General features: G+C 49.2%; 1 protein-coding gene across 6 annotated transcripts in view; it reads right to left on the bottom strand.

Annotated features, from left to right (window-relative positions):
• Positions 1-10,488, bottom strand: part of HIVEP3 (HIVEP zinc finger 3) — a 279,427-nt gene extending 268,939 nt beyond the window's left edge. For all 6 annotated transcript variants that reach the window (XM_075437832.1, XM_075437838.1, XM_075437837.1 and 3 more), the window contains exon 1: positions 9,985-10,488. The gene's annotated coding sequence lies outside the window, so the exon portion shown is untranslated. The remainder of the gene's footprint in view (positions 1-9,984) is intronic.
• Between the last annotated feature and the right edge of the window lie 7,552 nt (positions 10,489-18,040).

The following is an 18,040-nucleotide window of genomic DNA, read 5'->3' as shown; positions in this document are numbered from 1 at the left end:
CTCGGGTCGAGGGGAGCGGAAACTGCCCGGGTCTACAAATCCCGGCATCCGAGAGCTCAGCGGGAGGGAGGCGCGTCGGCTCCTCTTCTCAGCTAAGGAATTCGAGCGGAAAATTGCCCTGACGGTGTCTTCTTACGGCTGTAGTGTTATTATCGGCGTATCTCCTAAAGAAAATATTTCTGAGGCTGCTGCTCCTTCAGCTTTCAGAAGAGCTTCAGTGCCACTGTGGTCTAAATGGAAAGCGAGGAGCTCAGCCATTCAGGGCTGGCTGGTGTGGAAGTGAAACCGCGTCTAATTTAAATTAGGCAAAAACCAAAAGCCCCTAATTCTCCGAGTTGGAATTACTTATGATTTTCCCTTGCAAAACGAAGGAAGAATCCAACCTTACATGAACACCATGAGGATGGTGGTGAGGAGGTATTGAGGAGCAGGCAACAAGCACAGAATGTCCAAATTAACCTAAACTGCAGTCTGAACTCATTCCTCTGTTTATGTACATTTTTAAAGAGATTTAATTAAGCTACCACATCTTAAAATGGGATTTTCAAAGATATATAAGCAATTTATAAGAATCCAGACTGCAAAGGGCAGTTCAGGCGCTCATGATTCTTTGAAAATCCTCAACTGGTATAATAGAATTCATTTTCTCCTGCAAATTAGATACATATTTAGCCAAAATATCCTGGGGCCATGTACAGAAGTTACAGATGATTGTAACCTGAGCATAAGGGCAGAGGTAAGGTTGCAGATTCAAATTGTAGTGCCATGTTCACATGTCAAAGCATCAGATATTCAAAGTCTGAAAATCACAAGATAGAGAAGATCATGGCATCTTCCAGTAAGGGGTGGTCGGGCAGAGTCACCCAGTGGCGCCCAACGCACCCATGCAATCCATCAACCAAACCCGAGACTGGCCAAATTCTTTCACTAAAGCTTTAGATCTCTTTAAGGTATTTAAGATAATCTAAGTCCTTATATTGGCACAAGCTGTTTAAAAAGATCTCAGGCTTTAGATGGGTTTAAGCTGCTTAGGCAGCTTTAAGGTTTTAAAAAGGTTTAGACTGCTAAAAAAACGTTCCCCAAAAAGCAAGTGGGGTTGTTTGCTGGGAGCTGGTCATGTCATTTCATGGATTTTAGTATGGTGCAAATGCAAAAATATGTACGCAGGAGTAAAACATTTTGTTTGCAACACTAAAAGACAGTACCAAGTCTATAAATACCGAGTTTACGGATGACTTCTGTTGGTGTAAGTTTGAGAGGAGCAGCACGCCCTAGTTCAAGCACCAAGGTACCACAGCAAGTTACATAAAAACTTCATGCAACAATTCCACCTTGTTAAGAAGAAGTAGACGTTGTGCCAGTATACAAACCCTACAAATTCATCTTTCCTCTCCTCCTTTCTACTACTCTTTCTACTACCAGCTTTGTATCACGAAAAAATAGTCTCCCTTCTCATACTCTTCTTAGGATTACATCCCTTTCCAAGCCCACAGGTGTCTCTGTGACATATGAAATCCAAGGTGCCCATGTGGTGCTGGAAAAGATAAATAACAAGAGCCCTTTAGTCATACATTTAATTGCCCAAGCAATACTTCTGTATTGCATGGGCTGCTGGAACACACAAGGACCAGGCAGGCTCTTCCAGGGGGGCAGGATGGGTTCCACTCTCATCTGCATCTTTGCACCACAAAAATATCCCTACTCAAGGAAATCTGTTGCAAGGAGCACACTCAAGCCCCACACGTCAAGTCAACTACCCATCTCGCTGAGGTGCGGAGCTCTTCGCTGCAAGGAGCACTTGTATTTTCTGAAGTCCTCCCTCGGCAGGTCCAGCAGGGCTCGAAACATCCCCAAAGCTCACTTCTCCATGAGATGCATGCTCTGGGTCTTCTCCAACCCTGCACCCTGAGCTCTCCAATTGCCACCCCGGCGAGACCTTTCACCAACCCCAGCTCTGCGATGTCACCCTGTCACTAGGCACAGGAGGGCTGCTGGGGCAAACTCTGCTCCAGGCTTTGGGTTCAGCCCCAGACCAAAGATTTGGTCCCACCCAGCCTGTGAGACCAGGAGCCCAGAGCACAGCTCAGCCCCTGTGGAGCCCAGTTCTCAATGACAAGGACAGAGTCACCCCTCATCTCTTGGGGAGCTTAACTTTCCATCCCAAAACACTGTCTGGAAAATGCAGGTGACATCCTGCTTGAGGACATACCTCTTATAAACAGTTGCAAAAACACATCTAGTCTCCTCCAGCCGGTTAGATGACTATAGTCTTCCGTTTCCCTTCCTGCCCTATGGAGGGGACGGTCCCATCCCTCCATACCGTCGAGATGCAGAAAATGCAGTTCCGCTAGGACAAAGAGCCTTTTTGAGGCACTGGAGCACAGGCGCTGTGGTGCACAGCCACCCTCCGCTCGCATTCACCCAGACAGAAAGGCAGAGCAGCTGGCCATGTGTCAAAAGTCTTTAATTACACGATCGAGCTGATCTTAAACATCTATTTATTGAAAGTTGTAAATAACACAAGATTGCATTCTCTCTGGTAAGCATCGCACAGACAAAGGGAAGTTACGATTACATATTCAACCTCACGCTTTCTTCTTCCATCTTTTGATTGCTTAACTTTGCAACCTTTCTGTGATGTTAATGCAGGCATCCTCTCCCCCCCTCCATCAGCTCAGTTTGCTTTTGAGCACCAAGTTCATTTTATGGTTATTCAGTCATGGAGAAACAAGTAAGTTTTCTCCACAATCCATATTTTTATCCTAATATGCATTTTTGACTTGAGACTATGCTTCTTCAGACAGCATCAGTTCCCGAACAGATTTGCAATGGCAAACAGTGAGCAAAATCCAAATGACTGAGGAAAAAATAAAAAAAATACATAAACGCTGACAGAAATAGCAACAGAAGCAACAGAAACCTGTTATGTACTGTTAGCGGAGAAAATTAGCCTCTTCATTTTCAATTTACCCAACCTTTTCCCCTGTAAGGAACAACAGGCTGCTCAGGGATGGGCTCAGGCCTCACAAGTGTACATAGCATCCCAAAACAAAGTGCAGAATAACTATGGGTACAGACTAATACCAGCTTCCTTAGAGCCCTCCCGACCACAGGGTTTGCAAAATCTTCCTGAGCGGTACCATCACACCAGGAGACAGCGCTGGGAAGCGCGAGGAGGCACCGGCACCGCTGAGCTGGTTTACCCAGGAGGGAACATGCCCCCACTGCACCCCAAAATTCAATGGCAAAAGGTGTATCGGCCCTGCCAGCTGCAGGCAGACAGGGCATAGAGATTTTTGCATGGTTTTATCCTAACTTGTCACATTCCTGCATTCATCCATAAGCCAAACTGTCCAGCTCAATTAGCTATTCTGGGAATTTAGTTACCTTCCTGGTATTCCCCACGCCAGTTTTCCAGAACACTTTTGAGTTCTGCTGTTATTTACGTTATTTCCACGCCTCGTTATTTACATTATTGATCCCTGCCAGTCAACGAAGAAGTGCTGAAATTGGAGCATGGAAATGCAGGTTGTTTAAAACAAGAGGTGAAACAAGCACAGAGCTCTTCCGCGCAGCAGCCCCATCAGCACAGCCCAGCCTTCTTCATGGCCCATGGTCGACCAAGCACACTGCCCACTCTGGACTTCCCAAGTTCCCCATCTTTTCACAATTCACTGCAGGGCATCTCCTTCCTGATTGCATCATCTGCTCTGTATGCTGGAGCACCCCGAAATCTCTGCCAAGGCCAGGGTCTCACAAAGCTGGACCCTACACAAACAGCGAGCGCATCTTTCTGCTTAACCACATGCCAGGCCCGCCCATGCCACACAAATACCCACAGCACTGGCATTTGTTGTGGTGCCAACCAGGAACTGAAGCCAAGGAAAAAAATTTTTGCCTTACAGCGGGATAAACTTCTGTAAAACCAGAACCAAGGAGTCTCACTTCTCTTACACTGCCGGCAGCGCAGGGAAACGCAAGAGACCTTGGGCAGCATCAACCCAGCCATCAACCATCCACCGGCACTTGGAGGCATGTACACGTGCCTTGCCTCACGGACACGGGAGTGTGCAGAGGACAGAGGAAAATGAACAATTTCATATGCTACGTGACTTAGGAGCACAGCTTTCAACAGCACTTTCGCTTCCAGGTCCCTATGGCCTCACGAGGGAAAACTAAATCCCATTGATGCTTAATCCACAGTGTCATTGAGAGGGAAAAATATATTTTCTGCCCCAACTGAGATGTCTGTCTTTCACCCTCACTATAAACCAAGCCAGATCTATATTCAGTGCTCCAAACAGCAACTCACTGGGCTATAACAGCACTATCTTCCATTCGTTACCTTATTTATTTCTTTGAAGTCTGTGGTTTGCGCTCTGCCGACTGTGCCCCGCACACACCAGTACACCTCCCATCGCTGCTGAAGCTGGCCCAGCATCAATGCTCACCCCCGTCGTGGGTGGCCTGACCCACGCAGCCACCTTCTCTGGGCATGGCACCGCACCTTCTTTGCGGACACGAAGCCACGCTAAATATTGTCCTTCACTCTGCCATGAGCGCATGGTACATGTCCTTCACTTGCCAGGTAGCAGATTCTGTTCTCCACTGATTAAAATTGCTGTCCGATGAATTAATCAAAGTTATAATCAAATGCCACTCTCAGTAAGGCAGAAGTTGCCTGCTCTTGCTGGAGACGTCCCTGCTGCGCAGGGTCATCCGGAGAATTAATTTCTAGCAACAGATTCACTGCAGCAAAGAGTTTTCAGAAGAAGTCCGGCCAAACTGCTTTTGAACAGCCATTGAAAACAAAACAACCTGTTTGGCTCAGCAATTTTCACTCTCCCATAATAGTCACTATGATGCCAGGATCACAAAAAAAAAAAAAATAAATTTGACAGTATGAGTTATAAGCAACCAAAAATGGGTTGAATGGGAACACAACGTACAGGATTGCAAGGACTGTGCCAGCCAACACAGATCAGGTAAAGGCAGTAAGGGGAAGGATGAGGGATGATAAATTTGTTTTCACAGACTGAAACACACAGGCAAAGGGGAACTGGCTGGTGAGGATTGGAAATGACTTTGAAACACAGATGACATAGGAGGGATGCGGGTTAGAGGGACGGGGGCAGGACGGGGGCAGGAGATGCTGCTTGCACAGCTGAGCCCGCTCCCAGGAGTCTGCTCTTCTGCACACTAACAATATTTAAAAGACCATATGAGCTCCAATTGCACATGTTATTCCAAACATACTAGACCTTTTGATTTCAAATCCATCATTTAGCAGTAACACTCACTTGGACATATAAAAGATTCTTAAACTCTAAGGGCAACTAAAAAAAGTGGGTTAGAAGTTGTGTTTGTAGCAGAGGTGTGTTTTGAAGGACACTGAGATCATCCCTGATATCGTCAAGAACAGTGCTCATAGAATCAATCACAGAATAATAGGTTGGAAAGGACCTCCAAGATCATCAAGCCCAACCATCAACCCAACAACACCACATCTGCTAAACCATATCTCTTTCTCACTTGCATTTTAACAGAATGATAAATTCTGCGGTGACATTCTCAGCAGATCACTTGTTACATCAGGGTTTACTCATTTCTTTTTGCTGGCAGCCCCCAAAGCGGGGCCATGAGTCAGCAGCAGCCCTGGGCCCTTCCTCCAAAGATGCAGGAGATGGTCCAGCTACCCGTGGTTGTCTCGTCCACCGGATTTTATTGACCAAGCTGCTTGCCAAGTTGCCCATGCATCCCACATCAAGAGTGATGAGATGGCACACAGCAGGGGAGGGAAAGCAAGCAAGAGACAATCCCTCCACTGCAGTGAAAATTCTGGGCTGTTCAAGGGGCAGACAACCCATCTGAAGGACTCAAGCCCCGTGGGATTCCCACACAGGGAGCTCACGCGCAGCCCTGGAGCGGCAAGGCTGTGGGATCCTCCTCTCCCAGCTGCAGGGAAAGGCAGGTCAACCGGGACCGTTGGGGTCAGGGTCATTCGGGCATCCCGGGTCATGACAGCCTGTCCAGACCAACCCCAGGCTGGGACCAGCAGCTGGCCTCCTCCTGGGGACTGTCCCAGCAGCTATTTCTGGGGCTCCCCCTCCCTCTGCTCCCAGGGGATGCCAGCAGCATCCCATGTCCCTCAGCCACGAGGGCTTTCACACGCAGCCCGCCGAGCCCAAGCCGGCCACACTGCACGCAACGTGCCTCGTTAAATTATTCAAGTCCTCGGTAACAGTAACCGGTTGCGGTGTTCACCTCCAAATGCCCCAGACCCCACCGCAGCTCCCACCCCTCCGGGAGCCAGGGTTGCTCCTGCTGCTCACAGCAAGGGTCGCCTACGCCGCAAAGCCCACCTAGCAATAGGGCTTATCTTTACAGTGAAATACGGTCCCCCCTGCATTTTCCTGCAGCACCAGTGCCCGCCCAGCAGTCATCGAAAGGGAAAACCAGTGAGTGCTGCTGTCTGCAGTCGGAGCTTAGAGTCAAAACTTATTACTGGTATTTTCAATCTGCCAGGGACTCACACTGAGATCTTGGCCAAATGGCTCCCCCTCCCTCCTCTCTATTTCCCACACAGAAGAAAAAGTAAGATGCAGAAAGGTTAAACAGGAACAAAAAAGGCCATGCTGCTTCCCCCCCCGTCAGTTAACCACAGAGATCAGAGTAGAGCAAGCCCTTGACTTACATCGCTGCTATGTTTCCATTCTTGGCATACAAGTTTCAGAGCTTTTTTAAGAGCTAAATGTAGAGCTTTGGGCTAGGAATTCTGACATTCCTTTTGCAGTAAGGTCAGTAATATAGTTAAATATGGATAAGCAACAACCAGCCCTCCAATATTTTTGAAGATTCCCTTCAGACAAGGACTTGCACCTTTAAACAGCCAAATAAACCAGCATGCTGGGATGGACTATTCCTTGGTGCATCCATACGAACCCCCGTTACACATCTGCCTTAACTGAGCCTGCTGCAGATATTTAGCTTGACGTAGAGAAAGGAAGATTTTTTTAGCCCCAAACAAGTCGAAGCGGTTTGTCCTCCTACCAGCACAAGGCAGAAAGACTCACTCCCAGTTGGTTCAATTAAAAATTATGGGTTTAGGTCAATATTATGTTCCTGCTCCCCTGGCCCCAACGCCTTCCTCGCCAGCTCCACATCGTGAACAGAGATAGCTGAGATTTCTGGTAATTGCTGGACCAGCCCAGGGCCAGGTGGAAATTAAGAATTAAAGAGTATCTGAGGAGGAGGCCTTTAAAGCACTCTGAACCCGGCCTCATCCAGGGGTCCATAAAATTCCTTGGCCCATCCACAACTATCTCAATTTCCCAGCAAACATCCCCATTTACGTAACTCGATTGAACAGGCCAGCCACAACCTTTACCAGAAGCGAGCCAAGATGCTGGAGAGCCACTCGAAAGCCATGACCTTGCACGTCATGTACGCTTATAGGAGTTTTACAGCTATTTCAAGCAAGATAATGAACAGCATCCTTTGCAAGCCCAATACTGTCCGGTGACCCGGGCTCCGGTGCAGTGGAGAACGGTTTCCCTTTCTCCAGAGATGATCAAAGGAGAAAAGTCAGAGGGATGCAGGGCCACCAACTCCCCCTGATCCCAAGGTGTTACAGAGACTTCCCAAAAGACCAGCTCCTGGCAGGACTCGGATGCCACCGCCTCTGCAGAGCAGCACGCGGGCTCTGGTGCAGCACGAGACAAAATCCACTGGGTCCTACTCCAGCTGCTGGGAGGAGGGTTTGGGCTGGGCAACGTGCAGAGGGTTTCACGGCCCCAGAGGCAGCAGAGTAGAAGCCCGTGCCCTGTACAGGAGACAATTTGATAGGAAAAAACACCGCTTTCCCTTCCTCCTCCTTAGGCACCACCTGCTTGGGCTTCCTCGGGAGGTTTCTGATCCAAACTGCTTCCTGCCAGCCTGAGCAGAGCGGGAGCTCGGGGCTGGAGACGAACAGCGAGCTCCCACATGGCACCGCTTTGCAGAAATCCCACCAAGCCCGCGGGCTGGCCGAAAAGAGGAAGAAATAAAGACCGACTTCCCACCGCTTTTTGTTGGGGCTGGGAGGGTTTGCAGTCCCCAAAAAGGAAAAAAAGAAAAAAAAAAACAACCTATCTAAGAGTAGCATTGGGCACACTCCTTCATTGGCACGGCATGAAAAACAGCGGGAAAGCCCAGTCCCGCAGGACCACGCAGCCCTGGTGTCAGCCGAGCATCGCTGCCTCGGCACGGGGGAGCGCAAGGATTGGGGCGACAGCCGCTGCCTTCCCCTCCCGAAGCTCAAGGCGGGGGGTCACCAGCACCCAGCAGCACTAGGATTTGCCATCTCTGGCAGAGCAGGGGATGCTCTCGCTGCCCCACACCCAGCCAAAAACAAAGCTTAGAGGAGTATTCCCCCACCACTGGCTCCAAAGGATATTTTAATCACATGCTCCTCCACGCACCATATATCAAACTCCTAATTAAAATGATTTGCTTTCAGGAGAGGGAGGGACAGACCAGACTGCATATGCAGTTTTGATGACTTTTTATCTGTCAGGTTGATATTCACAAGTTCTCTTTCCAGGAAGCCTCAAGGGATTGTTTATATAAAATAACTATTTTATTTCATGTGCTGCCTACCCTCAGCTTGCACCATTAATTGGGGTAAACTTTTTGCAGACCCTTTCCTCAACAGTCAGGCAAAAAAACTACAGATAACCTTGCATGCACACAGACAACATAAATACATTGCTCAAACACACCGAGATGTAAAAGCAAACTTCCAGACAAGGGGCTAATTTCTGCCCTCGGAGGTTTGTACAGCCCGAGGAGCTGGATGATCCCAGCAAGGGCTGGATGTGGCCCTCAGATAGGCCACTGCAGTCCCTGCTGCAAGCCCAGGCTGGCGGCAGTGGGAACACGGCAGGGAAGCCGGAGCCCAGGTACCGCATGGGGCTGCCGTAGGGCGGCTGCGGGTGCCTCCACCACAGCCCGCCAACGCCAGGGAAAACTTTGGTGCCCCAGCAAGGGGCAAACCTCTGCAGATAATATCCCAGCACTGCTGAATGCTAGCCCCAGGCGTGTGCAAATAAAATCGGAGAGGATGAAAAAGAAAAGCCCATGTCCAGGCTTTGTGCAGGCAAAAGGGGATTCAGTCACAGGCAGGGATCTAGCTGTTAAAATAAGGGCTGGAATATTCTATTTTTTTATTTTTAATATGTTTATGCACGCTGTAGCATTAGGTACCAGCTAGTTCTACTCTGCAGGGAGTGTAAACGCAGGGTGGGAAGCGGAGCAGGGCCTCGGCCCCGGCACCCAGCATCGCCCCGGGAGGACCGGGCTCCCCGCAGAGCAACACGTCCATTTTTCCGCCGACGCAGCAGCCGGGGTGCCCGGCCGAGACGCGTGCCCCTCTGCACGCCCGCGTCAACCTCGCACGGCACTAACACGCACCGGCGTTCACCTCCCACCACCCCCAGCCCTGCCTCCCACCACCAACGGGAACAAAAAAAAAAAAATATATATATAACAATAATCTATGCACATTGGGAGGAAATGAAGTTGCTCTCAAGCGGCGATAAATTCATGCGCCAGCCAGGGCTGATGAACGGGAGCAAGGAGCGAAGCAGCGTGGCGGGGAGAGGGTTAGGGGCTGGCCGGGGGCTGATTGACACTGCTGAGGTTACCCCGGGCTTGGGGAGCTGGCCCATCGCGCCATGCTCCGGCAGCCAGTGCCGGCCGCCCAGGGAACGCGCACGCACACGCATCCATGTGTGTCTCCCCCATATATACATATCGATATCTATATGCACCCGTGGCGAGTGCAGCGTCTCGCTGGCAACCTGACACCTTTCGGGAGGCAAAATGGAATCTCGCCGTCCGGTTGTGCGCCCGCAGCAAGGCGGGGAGGAGGGGGGGGAAAATATTCCATTTGCAAATATGCGCGTAGAGAACACAAAAATCCAACCCCCAGCCCCCAGCGCCTACCTTTGCTGGGTGCCGGCGGGCAGATCCCGGAGCGTTTCGGGTCGGCGGCGGTTCCCGGCTTTATGAAACGCTCGGCTCAGCCGGTGCTATTTGCATTCTTTCATTAGCACCTGTTTCAAGTAAGGAAGGAGAAGGCTCATTACGAGATCAGCTTCCTTTCAAAATAAATTATTAAAAAAAAAAAAATAGAGATGCACGCTGCCAAATAATAATAACGCTAATAAAAAAAAAAAAACAGCCACCACATGGATGTTAAAGCCCAAACTAGGCAGTTTAATAATGGGAGATCTTGCAGGTTGTGAGCATGCTCCAGCCGGAACAAATCCTTCCTCTGTTATTCCTCCAAATAAAAATAAACCACGGTCAAGAAACCCAAACGGAAGCTTCCTCCTAGAATCCCTGCTGCTGAAAAATATGTAATAAATTCAGCCCGAAGACGCAGACTCTGATCAGCAGCTGTTTTCTGGGTCCGAAGCCAGCCAGAGCCTCTCTTGTCTTTTCCCACTCTGAGCCTGGGCCTTTGGAAAAGGGTTTTAACCTTTTAAAGACACAGCGCACCAATTATCACTCCTGGAGGACTGTCACTCGCGGCGCAAAGAAATTAATAAAGCAGCAGCGGCGGCACCGTCGGAGCAGGGGGAGGTTTGGTTTGCACTAGCAGTCTTTCTCCGTGAATATTATATGTGTTTTTTTTTTTTTTTTAAATATGATTTCCGCCCCCCCTTCTTTGGGAGAAGAATACTAAACAGCAAACTTGCCACTCAGCCCTTGGATAAATGCACAGTCATTACAAAAACGAGCAGCTGCTGGATGCGGTTCAGGGAGTTGTGTGGCTGCTCCTGATCAGGGTTAAATTCATTGAATTTAAGGTATTAACAGCTTCCACCCCGGACAGCGGCATGAGAGGGTTAATGGCAGGCAGAGAGGAGCTCTGTCAAGTGCTTCCCATCAAACCAAGGATCAGGCTGCAAAGTTTGAGCCCAGCAGCCCTGGCACAGTAATAAAGAATTCTTCCAGGAGTGGGGTTTTGGTTTTTTAGCTAACCAAACCCAAGGCCCCCAGAAAAGCTCAGCCCTCTGCTACCCAGCACCGCACAGCGCCGGCGACCCATGCGTGGCACAGATCCCAGGGGACATCGCGGAGCCAGCTCTTCCATCGGGGCCAGGGGTGCCGGGTCCCCCATGGCAGCGGGTCCCCAGGCCTGGCACCCCACAGCAGCGTCCCCCGGCTGCCATCGGCGCCCAGCCCACCTGGGTGGCAATCGCATCCTCCCGGTCAAGGAGCGGGGAGCACGGGGCCATCCCCGGGGTGCTGCGTCTCCGCACCCCGCACTCCGCTCTGGCCAGTCCTCTCTGCAGCCCCCGGCATGCAAACCACCAGAGGAGCAAGCGGTCCTCCCACCCTCTCCCCCTTCCCTCCTCCTTTCCAGCAGAAAATCATCATATTTCATGTGTCGCTGCTCCAGCCTCGCCAATTGGCTGGGCACTCGCAGGCGGAAATGTCGGGAGCAGCCCAGCATCGGTGCCTGCCCGCGGCCGCCCCGTCCCCCCGGGACCACCGGGTCCCCACCGTTTGCCAACCACAGCGCGGGGCAGGGGGCACGGGGCTGGCCATCGAAACTGGAGGGTAAAGGGATTTTGGTCTTTGGGTGGGGGGGGTTTCCACACCACTTTGGCTCAGCTCCGGAGGGATGCAGACTGCCAGCAACTTGACCTTGACCCGCACAGTTGTGTTGTGCTGCCAGCAAGAAGCGTTTTCCAGATGACGGAGACCCAGCACATCTGCTCTGCTCCATGGAGACACCTCCCTCCTCGCCGGGCCATGCCAAGGGGCCACGCCAACCCACCCAGCACCAGCTCCACGGGTGCAGCTGCGTCGCACTACAGGTACCGTAGCTGCTCAGAGGGATGAGGCCTGACAACTGGAGATTTTCCTTTTTTCACCCATTTTCAAAGTCAGTGGCTTTGTTTACAGCTTGCCCCCCACTTCCAGACCTTCCAAACCAAATACATCAGCATGTTGCTCTATCATCCTAATCACTGGATAAACTGAGATTTGAAAATAAGGGCTTGCCTGAAGCTACCCAGTGTGAAGTAATGGCTCGAGTATGAAGACAGCCCAAGACTTCTCATCACCTGATCACTTTTCTTCTCAAAGCAGGGGGAAAAAATTCAAAAATCTTCTTGGGAAATTGAACAATGGAATAGCAGAATGGAATAATCCTGATGAAAACAGTCATCTACCTCCCCTGCAAACACACCACCTAGAAACGAAAGGTGAACACATCCAGTGACATTGAAAAATGTTCTCCGAAGGAGCAACGGAGCGACGCTTTCCTGCTGGGTCCTCTAGCAGAACAGGAGCGGATGGAACAGGGGAAGTACAACAGCCAAAAGGTAACTTTGATTTCGTGGCTGCTTACACAAGGATAAAAAAATTGCATTGTCACAAAAAAATAAAAAGGATTTGTGTGCGGCATTTATGGTACAAATCAGCTTATGAAACCCACAGTTCTCTACTGATTGTGAAAAAAATCCATAGCAAATGGGCAGTACATTGGATGGAAGAGTAAAAAGCACCAAAGCTTCCTTATCTGGCCATCTGATGAGCAGCCTGCAGCCCAAGTCACATCAGCAAGTGGATCCAGCCCAGGGTAGTGTGCGCCTGCAAGGGGAGCTTGGCAGTCACCTTCTCCACCATCCACAATGTCCTCTACCTCCCTGTGTCACAGCAAGTGCTTTGGCACAGCAGAAACTCATCACCACTGCGTGTCACTGTAGGCATTAAAACAAGTGCAGTAAGAGGGAAGAAAATGAGATAAATCAGACTATTAAGCAAAAAACAAAAAAAAACACCATCTCAGTCCAGAGCAACAGGACACAGTTCTTCATGCTGTTCTTCCCCTTCCAGATTTCAAAAGGAAGCCACACGAGAAGACGTTTCATCGCCTACGCTAGCCTGGACTTCGGGTGACAAATGGCCCAAGCCTGTCATGGTAGGTCTGCAAGGTGCCATGGAGTTCCATGCATGAGCAGCTAGGTGAATTTATGGAGCTACAGAAGTGGTGTCATCACCTTAGCATTATGCTCCTACCAATATCACCACCCTCATGTGATGGTCTCACCATGCTCTACCACGTAGACCTTGAGGTGACTCATCTTCATGGGCCTTGCTTTCCACACCCACAAGTCAGCAGCGCTAAGAAAGCATGGCGGAGTTTATTGAAGTCTGCAAGCTGATATCTGAACTCCTAAATGACTGGTAGCAAAACCAAAGCAACCATCAGCTCGTAACGCAGTGATGGGCAGCCAGTGGTTGAAAGCTTGGTGCAAGCAGGAGCACATAGTCCAGCCTCCTTATGGAAACACCATTCTGCCCAGAATGAAATCCTCTTTGAAAAAGAGACTTTCTTTGGGAAAATGTACAATTAGCTTAAAAATTGCCTGTGGTGGATATACACCTCCGCTGCTAAACGTGAGCCTCATCACCAGCCTGCATCTACCCAGCTTCAGCTCCTGATCTGGGGACCTAGTCATCCCTGGCTGAGCTACACTGAGCAAAGCCTGACTCTTGTTTTTATTCCCTGTGAAACTTCAGCGAGAAGGCCCAGAATGGGCAGGAGTTAGAAGAGATGACCTGCTACCAGTGCTGCACTCCATTTTTGCTCTTTTAGACCATTAGCACACGACTGTTCTCTGCTTAAGGGAAGGATAAGAGGTGTCGGACGGCTCTGCGTGTTCTTCACTTATGGCCATCCAAGCTTCCCTCTGACCCCGCACAATTTCTAGGAGATTCTTTCAGAAGAACACGTACTAGAAGGCAGTGCAGAACTTGCAGTAAGACCACAACCACCTGATTCACCCCTAGAAAGGGAAGTCACTAAAATCATCCTGAAACCAGCCACCTAACGAGGTTTTAGTCCTTTTCGTGCATGCCATGTTGAAGTTGCATCACCCTTTCTTACAGAAAACGGCACGCACATGGCTTCCTTGCGCGTTGTACCAATTACCTCAGCACTTGGTTGGCCCCTTCTTTTTCTTTTAATGGCCATACAAATTCAATATTTCTCCAGTATTCTGAAACTTTGCCAGCGGTTCAAAAATCGTTGTAAATCAACACGAACAGCAGGGAGAACTCCCTGAATAGCAATGGAAAGGCCTGCATTACAAATCATCCACGTCTTCGCACGCTGAGCAGGGTCTGACACCTGGGAGACCCCGTCCCTGACGGGTGCATTAGTTCAATGCTCCCTACGCAGCAAAGCGCACCCTCATTAGAGGCGACACACTCCACAGAACCTGAGCTAATCAGTTCTGTGGGGCTTATTAGTTGGGCTCCATGCTGGAGCTGGTCTTGCTGGGAACTAGCTTGGCTGCAAAACTCTCCTGCTGTGGGGCCACGGAGGGGAACTGGTTGCAGTCAGTGAAAAGAGGGGCAGGAGTGGTGGGACAGGCCAAAAGAAGAGTTAAAGTAATTAGTTTTCCACTTGTTTTTTAAGCAGGACTTGCTGCGAGCATACCCAGCTCCTGGCTGTATTTTAGAGGTCAAAGGTGTTCACTCCATAGCTCATTCCTCACTCTTTCTGTCCCATAAAAGTAATATCAGAAAAAATTAATAGAGTTCAAAACTATTCGACACTACCTTGTAGACACTTTTCTCTTGGCAATACTAACCTGCTTTAAACCTAAGCAAAGAGGTGGGGAAGGGCACAGTGCAGGGACCAGCTTAGAGCTTGTCCAGAACTCGGGGAGCGTTTGCAGCAGGCAAGCTGCGCTGTCCCCCCCGCGCTGCAGAGGGTACCTCCGTCATGCCACGCACCCGCTGTGCACAGCGCAGCACACACTGCTCAGCAGGGGAGGTCTGAGCTCCTCGCACGGGAATTCATGGTTCTGACATTTCATGGGCATTCTCCTGTGAAAAACGACAGAGGCATGTGAGACGCCATATTTTCTGCCTGGTTTTTTTTTTTAAACTACATATCAAGCCTGCTCAAGTAGAAGCAGAAAGTTGCATTTCCTTTTAATTGCTGGCTTCATTAATGTTCTTGTGATCAAAAAGGGCAGGGTATGAGGCTGTTTTTCTTCTTGCACTTTTTAACAAGTGACAAAGACACAAAGGCAAAGCAAGGCTTTGGTTTCAAGCCCTCTGCAGCCGCTGCCTTCCTGGGACCTCGTACCGCAAAACAAATCGGATTCCTGGTGCCACTACATAATGCATTGCATTTGGATTACACACTGTGGCTTAGGAAGATGCGGAAGATAACAGCACGTAGAGGCAGAAGGGACGAGTTGTAACTGGGGGAACAGACCACAGGGCTGCACGCGCTCTCAGAGCCCCGAGTGCCTGAATCAAGCAGCTGGGTTTTGATCCGTCTCCTCTCCCGTGTTGCTCGCTACAGCTGCAGGGGTTTGCACAAGAGCAGAGTGGGGAGCGGGATGGAAAGGAGAAGGTGCTGAGGACCGCCTGGTTGCTGTTCACTGCTGGCTTTTGATCTCAGGGAGCTGCTGCCTCCTGCACAACCCAGCACTTTGGTCCCAGAATGGGAAGCGCTGTGTGGCATTTGACCCTTTTCTTGAAACTTCTTCAAAAAACCAAAACCTAATTAAACAAAAAAAGAAGTACGAGAGTGTGTGGACAAGGAGCTTGTGGAATTTGCATGGGGGTGGGACCTTCTGTATCCCTTTCCCCAACACTAACGCTCTGCCCCACAGCCAGTCCCAATGGGTGCCCCAGAGATGGCCTGAAGCTCTGACAGGGGCTGCACGAAGTAGCCGTGGGTCAGATGCTGCGCAGAGGAACCTTACCCCGTCTGGTTCATTTTGAGTTGAAGGGGGCACAGACTAATAAGGCGAAATAAGGAACAGTGAGCAAACTGAGCCTATTTCATTACCAGCCTATTAATTTTCACTAGAGGTGTTCAGCTTCTTTTTTCCCCTCTCCTCTTGTTCCTACAAGAGAATGGCAGTTCTCTGCTACAGCAAACTGTATCTGCAGAGAGTATTCCCAGGTTTGCCTGGGATTCCCATTACATCATCTGTCCTCTTTTTCAGATATATATCTCTAAGCTTATGTGTTCATTCTGGGTTTACAGACATTAGCTATGACTGATTAAAGAAGAACAAACATCTGCAAATATTTGGATTATTACTTCTAGCTAGTTCTGTGATCCACAGTCACCATCTGATAACAAATGATGGGTGAATCCCGAAGGATTCAAGTTTCAGATTAGACAACTGGTTGATATTCAGGAGAGCTTTTCCTGACAACTTTTTATTGAGCTCACAACCTAGTACTTTTCAGATCAGACCCATTTTTGCCCAATAACTAAGCAACCGGTATAAAAAAAACCCCACCAAACTGCCATTGCGCGATAAAGGATACCAAAACACAGAAAGGACAGCCACAAAAGCTCAAGACTGAGTAGTCTTGTTCTCATGTTTTTGTTTCGGTCACTAAACAGCAATATCTTGCACCTCATCATCTGTCACCCCCAGTGACATCCAGGGACACAGGCATTAACTCCCCACTGGTCTCCATGAGGCTGCTGCCGCCTGAGCCCTGCAGTATCGATTCCTCGTCTCCACTGTCTCACCACTGACTGCAGCGCTTCTCAGGGCAAGTGATGGGGCTCTTTAGCACTCCCAGCTGCACTAAAGGTTTTGATGATCTCAACTGTCAGGAGCAGAGGGATAAGATGAACCAGCTTCTTCAGAAGAAATTATTTCTCTAGGTGTGACACACATAGTGATTCAACCTCGGTTCTAGCCTGATTCCTATTAGACAACAGCTGTAAGAGTAGCTAAGCAATAGGATGGGCTTTGCTTATTGTTGGAGTTTTGTTTTTTATCCCCTCCTATTTAAATGATTCCTTGTCCTCATCGAACAGAGAACATTACCTAATTCCTCTACAGCATGTACAGGATTGTGTGTTATCCCTCTACAAGGATCCATATTAAACCAACCACAGACAATAACCTCATACCATTCAGTACAGGAAGCATCATAATCTGCCATGCATTAAAGGTCTAAAAAAACCCTGCCTAATGTTAGAAGAGTCTCAAGCTGTTAAGCTACTACTTAACTACGGTAATTCACCATGAAGTCTCTCCCATGGCACAGCTAGAGAGTTGTTTTCACTTTCTAATAATGAACACGTGACTTAGGCATTTAATGAGTTCCTGAAATAACTGAACCAAAAGGCAAAATCCAAGAGGTTTTACTGCCCAGGGAGAAAAAAAATCATAATTAAAATAGCGAATGGACAGAAGAATAAAACGAAGGCCGGGGGTGATTATAAAATCATTTAGGTGGAATAGCGAGTGTATTGCTTTCCTGTCCCAAAGGGGGTTTAAGCATGACAGAAGGCAGTCGGCCTTGCCATACGTACCTGGGGCTCTATATCCCTCTCGTCCCTTATCGTCCTGTGTCACCAAGAATACTGGTCCCTCATTTTGGATTCAACACAGTGATGATGAAAAAGAAGTACTAACAAAATCGCTGGCTTTGGTGGCACTTTCCCCTGTGAGCATCAAAACGCACCGCAGTCGTTAATGATACCCTATTGTGTTATGACAGAATCGTCTGTTCAAAAACGTGCAAGTGGAGGGATGGGGGGGTAAGCGCTGTTGAGAGGCGTATTTCAGGTTAGCAGGAAAAGAGTCTACAGGTTCTGACTATGAACTCTGCTGTAGCACTGCGATAGCCCATGGTCCCAGTGTCTCTGTTGGGTCTGGAGTTACCATTGATCCCAAAGAGCCATCACCAAGGTAGAGCTAGTTTTAAAAGTTCTGAAATGCCTGGCTTTTAAATAGTTTGCTTTGTTTAGTTTTAGGGTTTTGTTTTGTTTTTTTTTTTAATACCAGCAGGGGAGTGTGTTTGTCTTCTGTCACCGCACTGAAGCAAGAGCTGGTGCAGAGACCTTTCGATCCTCTTGCACAGTTCAGCCTCCCAGCTTGTGCCAACACACCACTGCAGAGAAACAGCTCGCCAAGCAGCAAAACCCTAGGGCAGAAACTTCATTTGGAGAAAAAGAGAGGCCCAGCCACTACCAAAACTG

This window comes from Opisthocomus hoazin, chromosome 17 (assembly GCF_030867145.1).
Source record: "Opisthocomus hoazin isolate bOpiHoa1 chromosome 17, bOpiHoa1.hap1, whole genome shotgun sequence".
NCBI classification, from domain to species: Eukaryota; Metazoa; Chordata; class Aves; order Opisthocomiformes; family Opisthocomidae; genus Opisthocomus; species Opisthocomus hoazin.
This window is presented reverse-complemented; position numbering and strand designations above follow the sequence as displayed.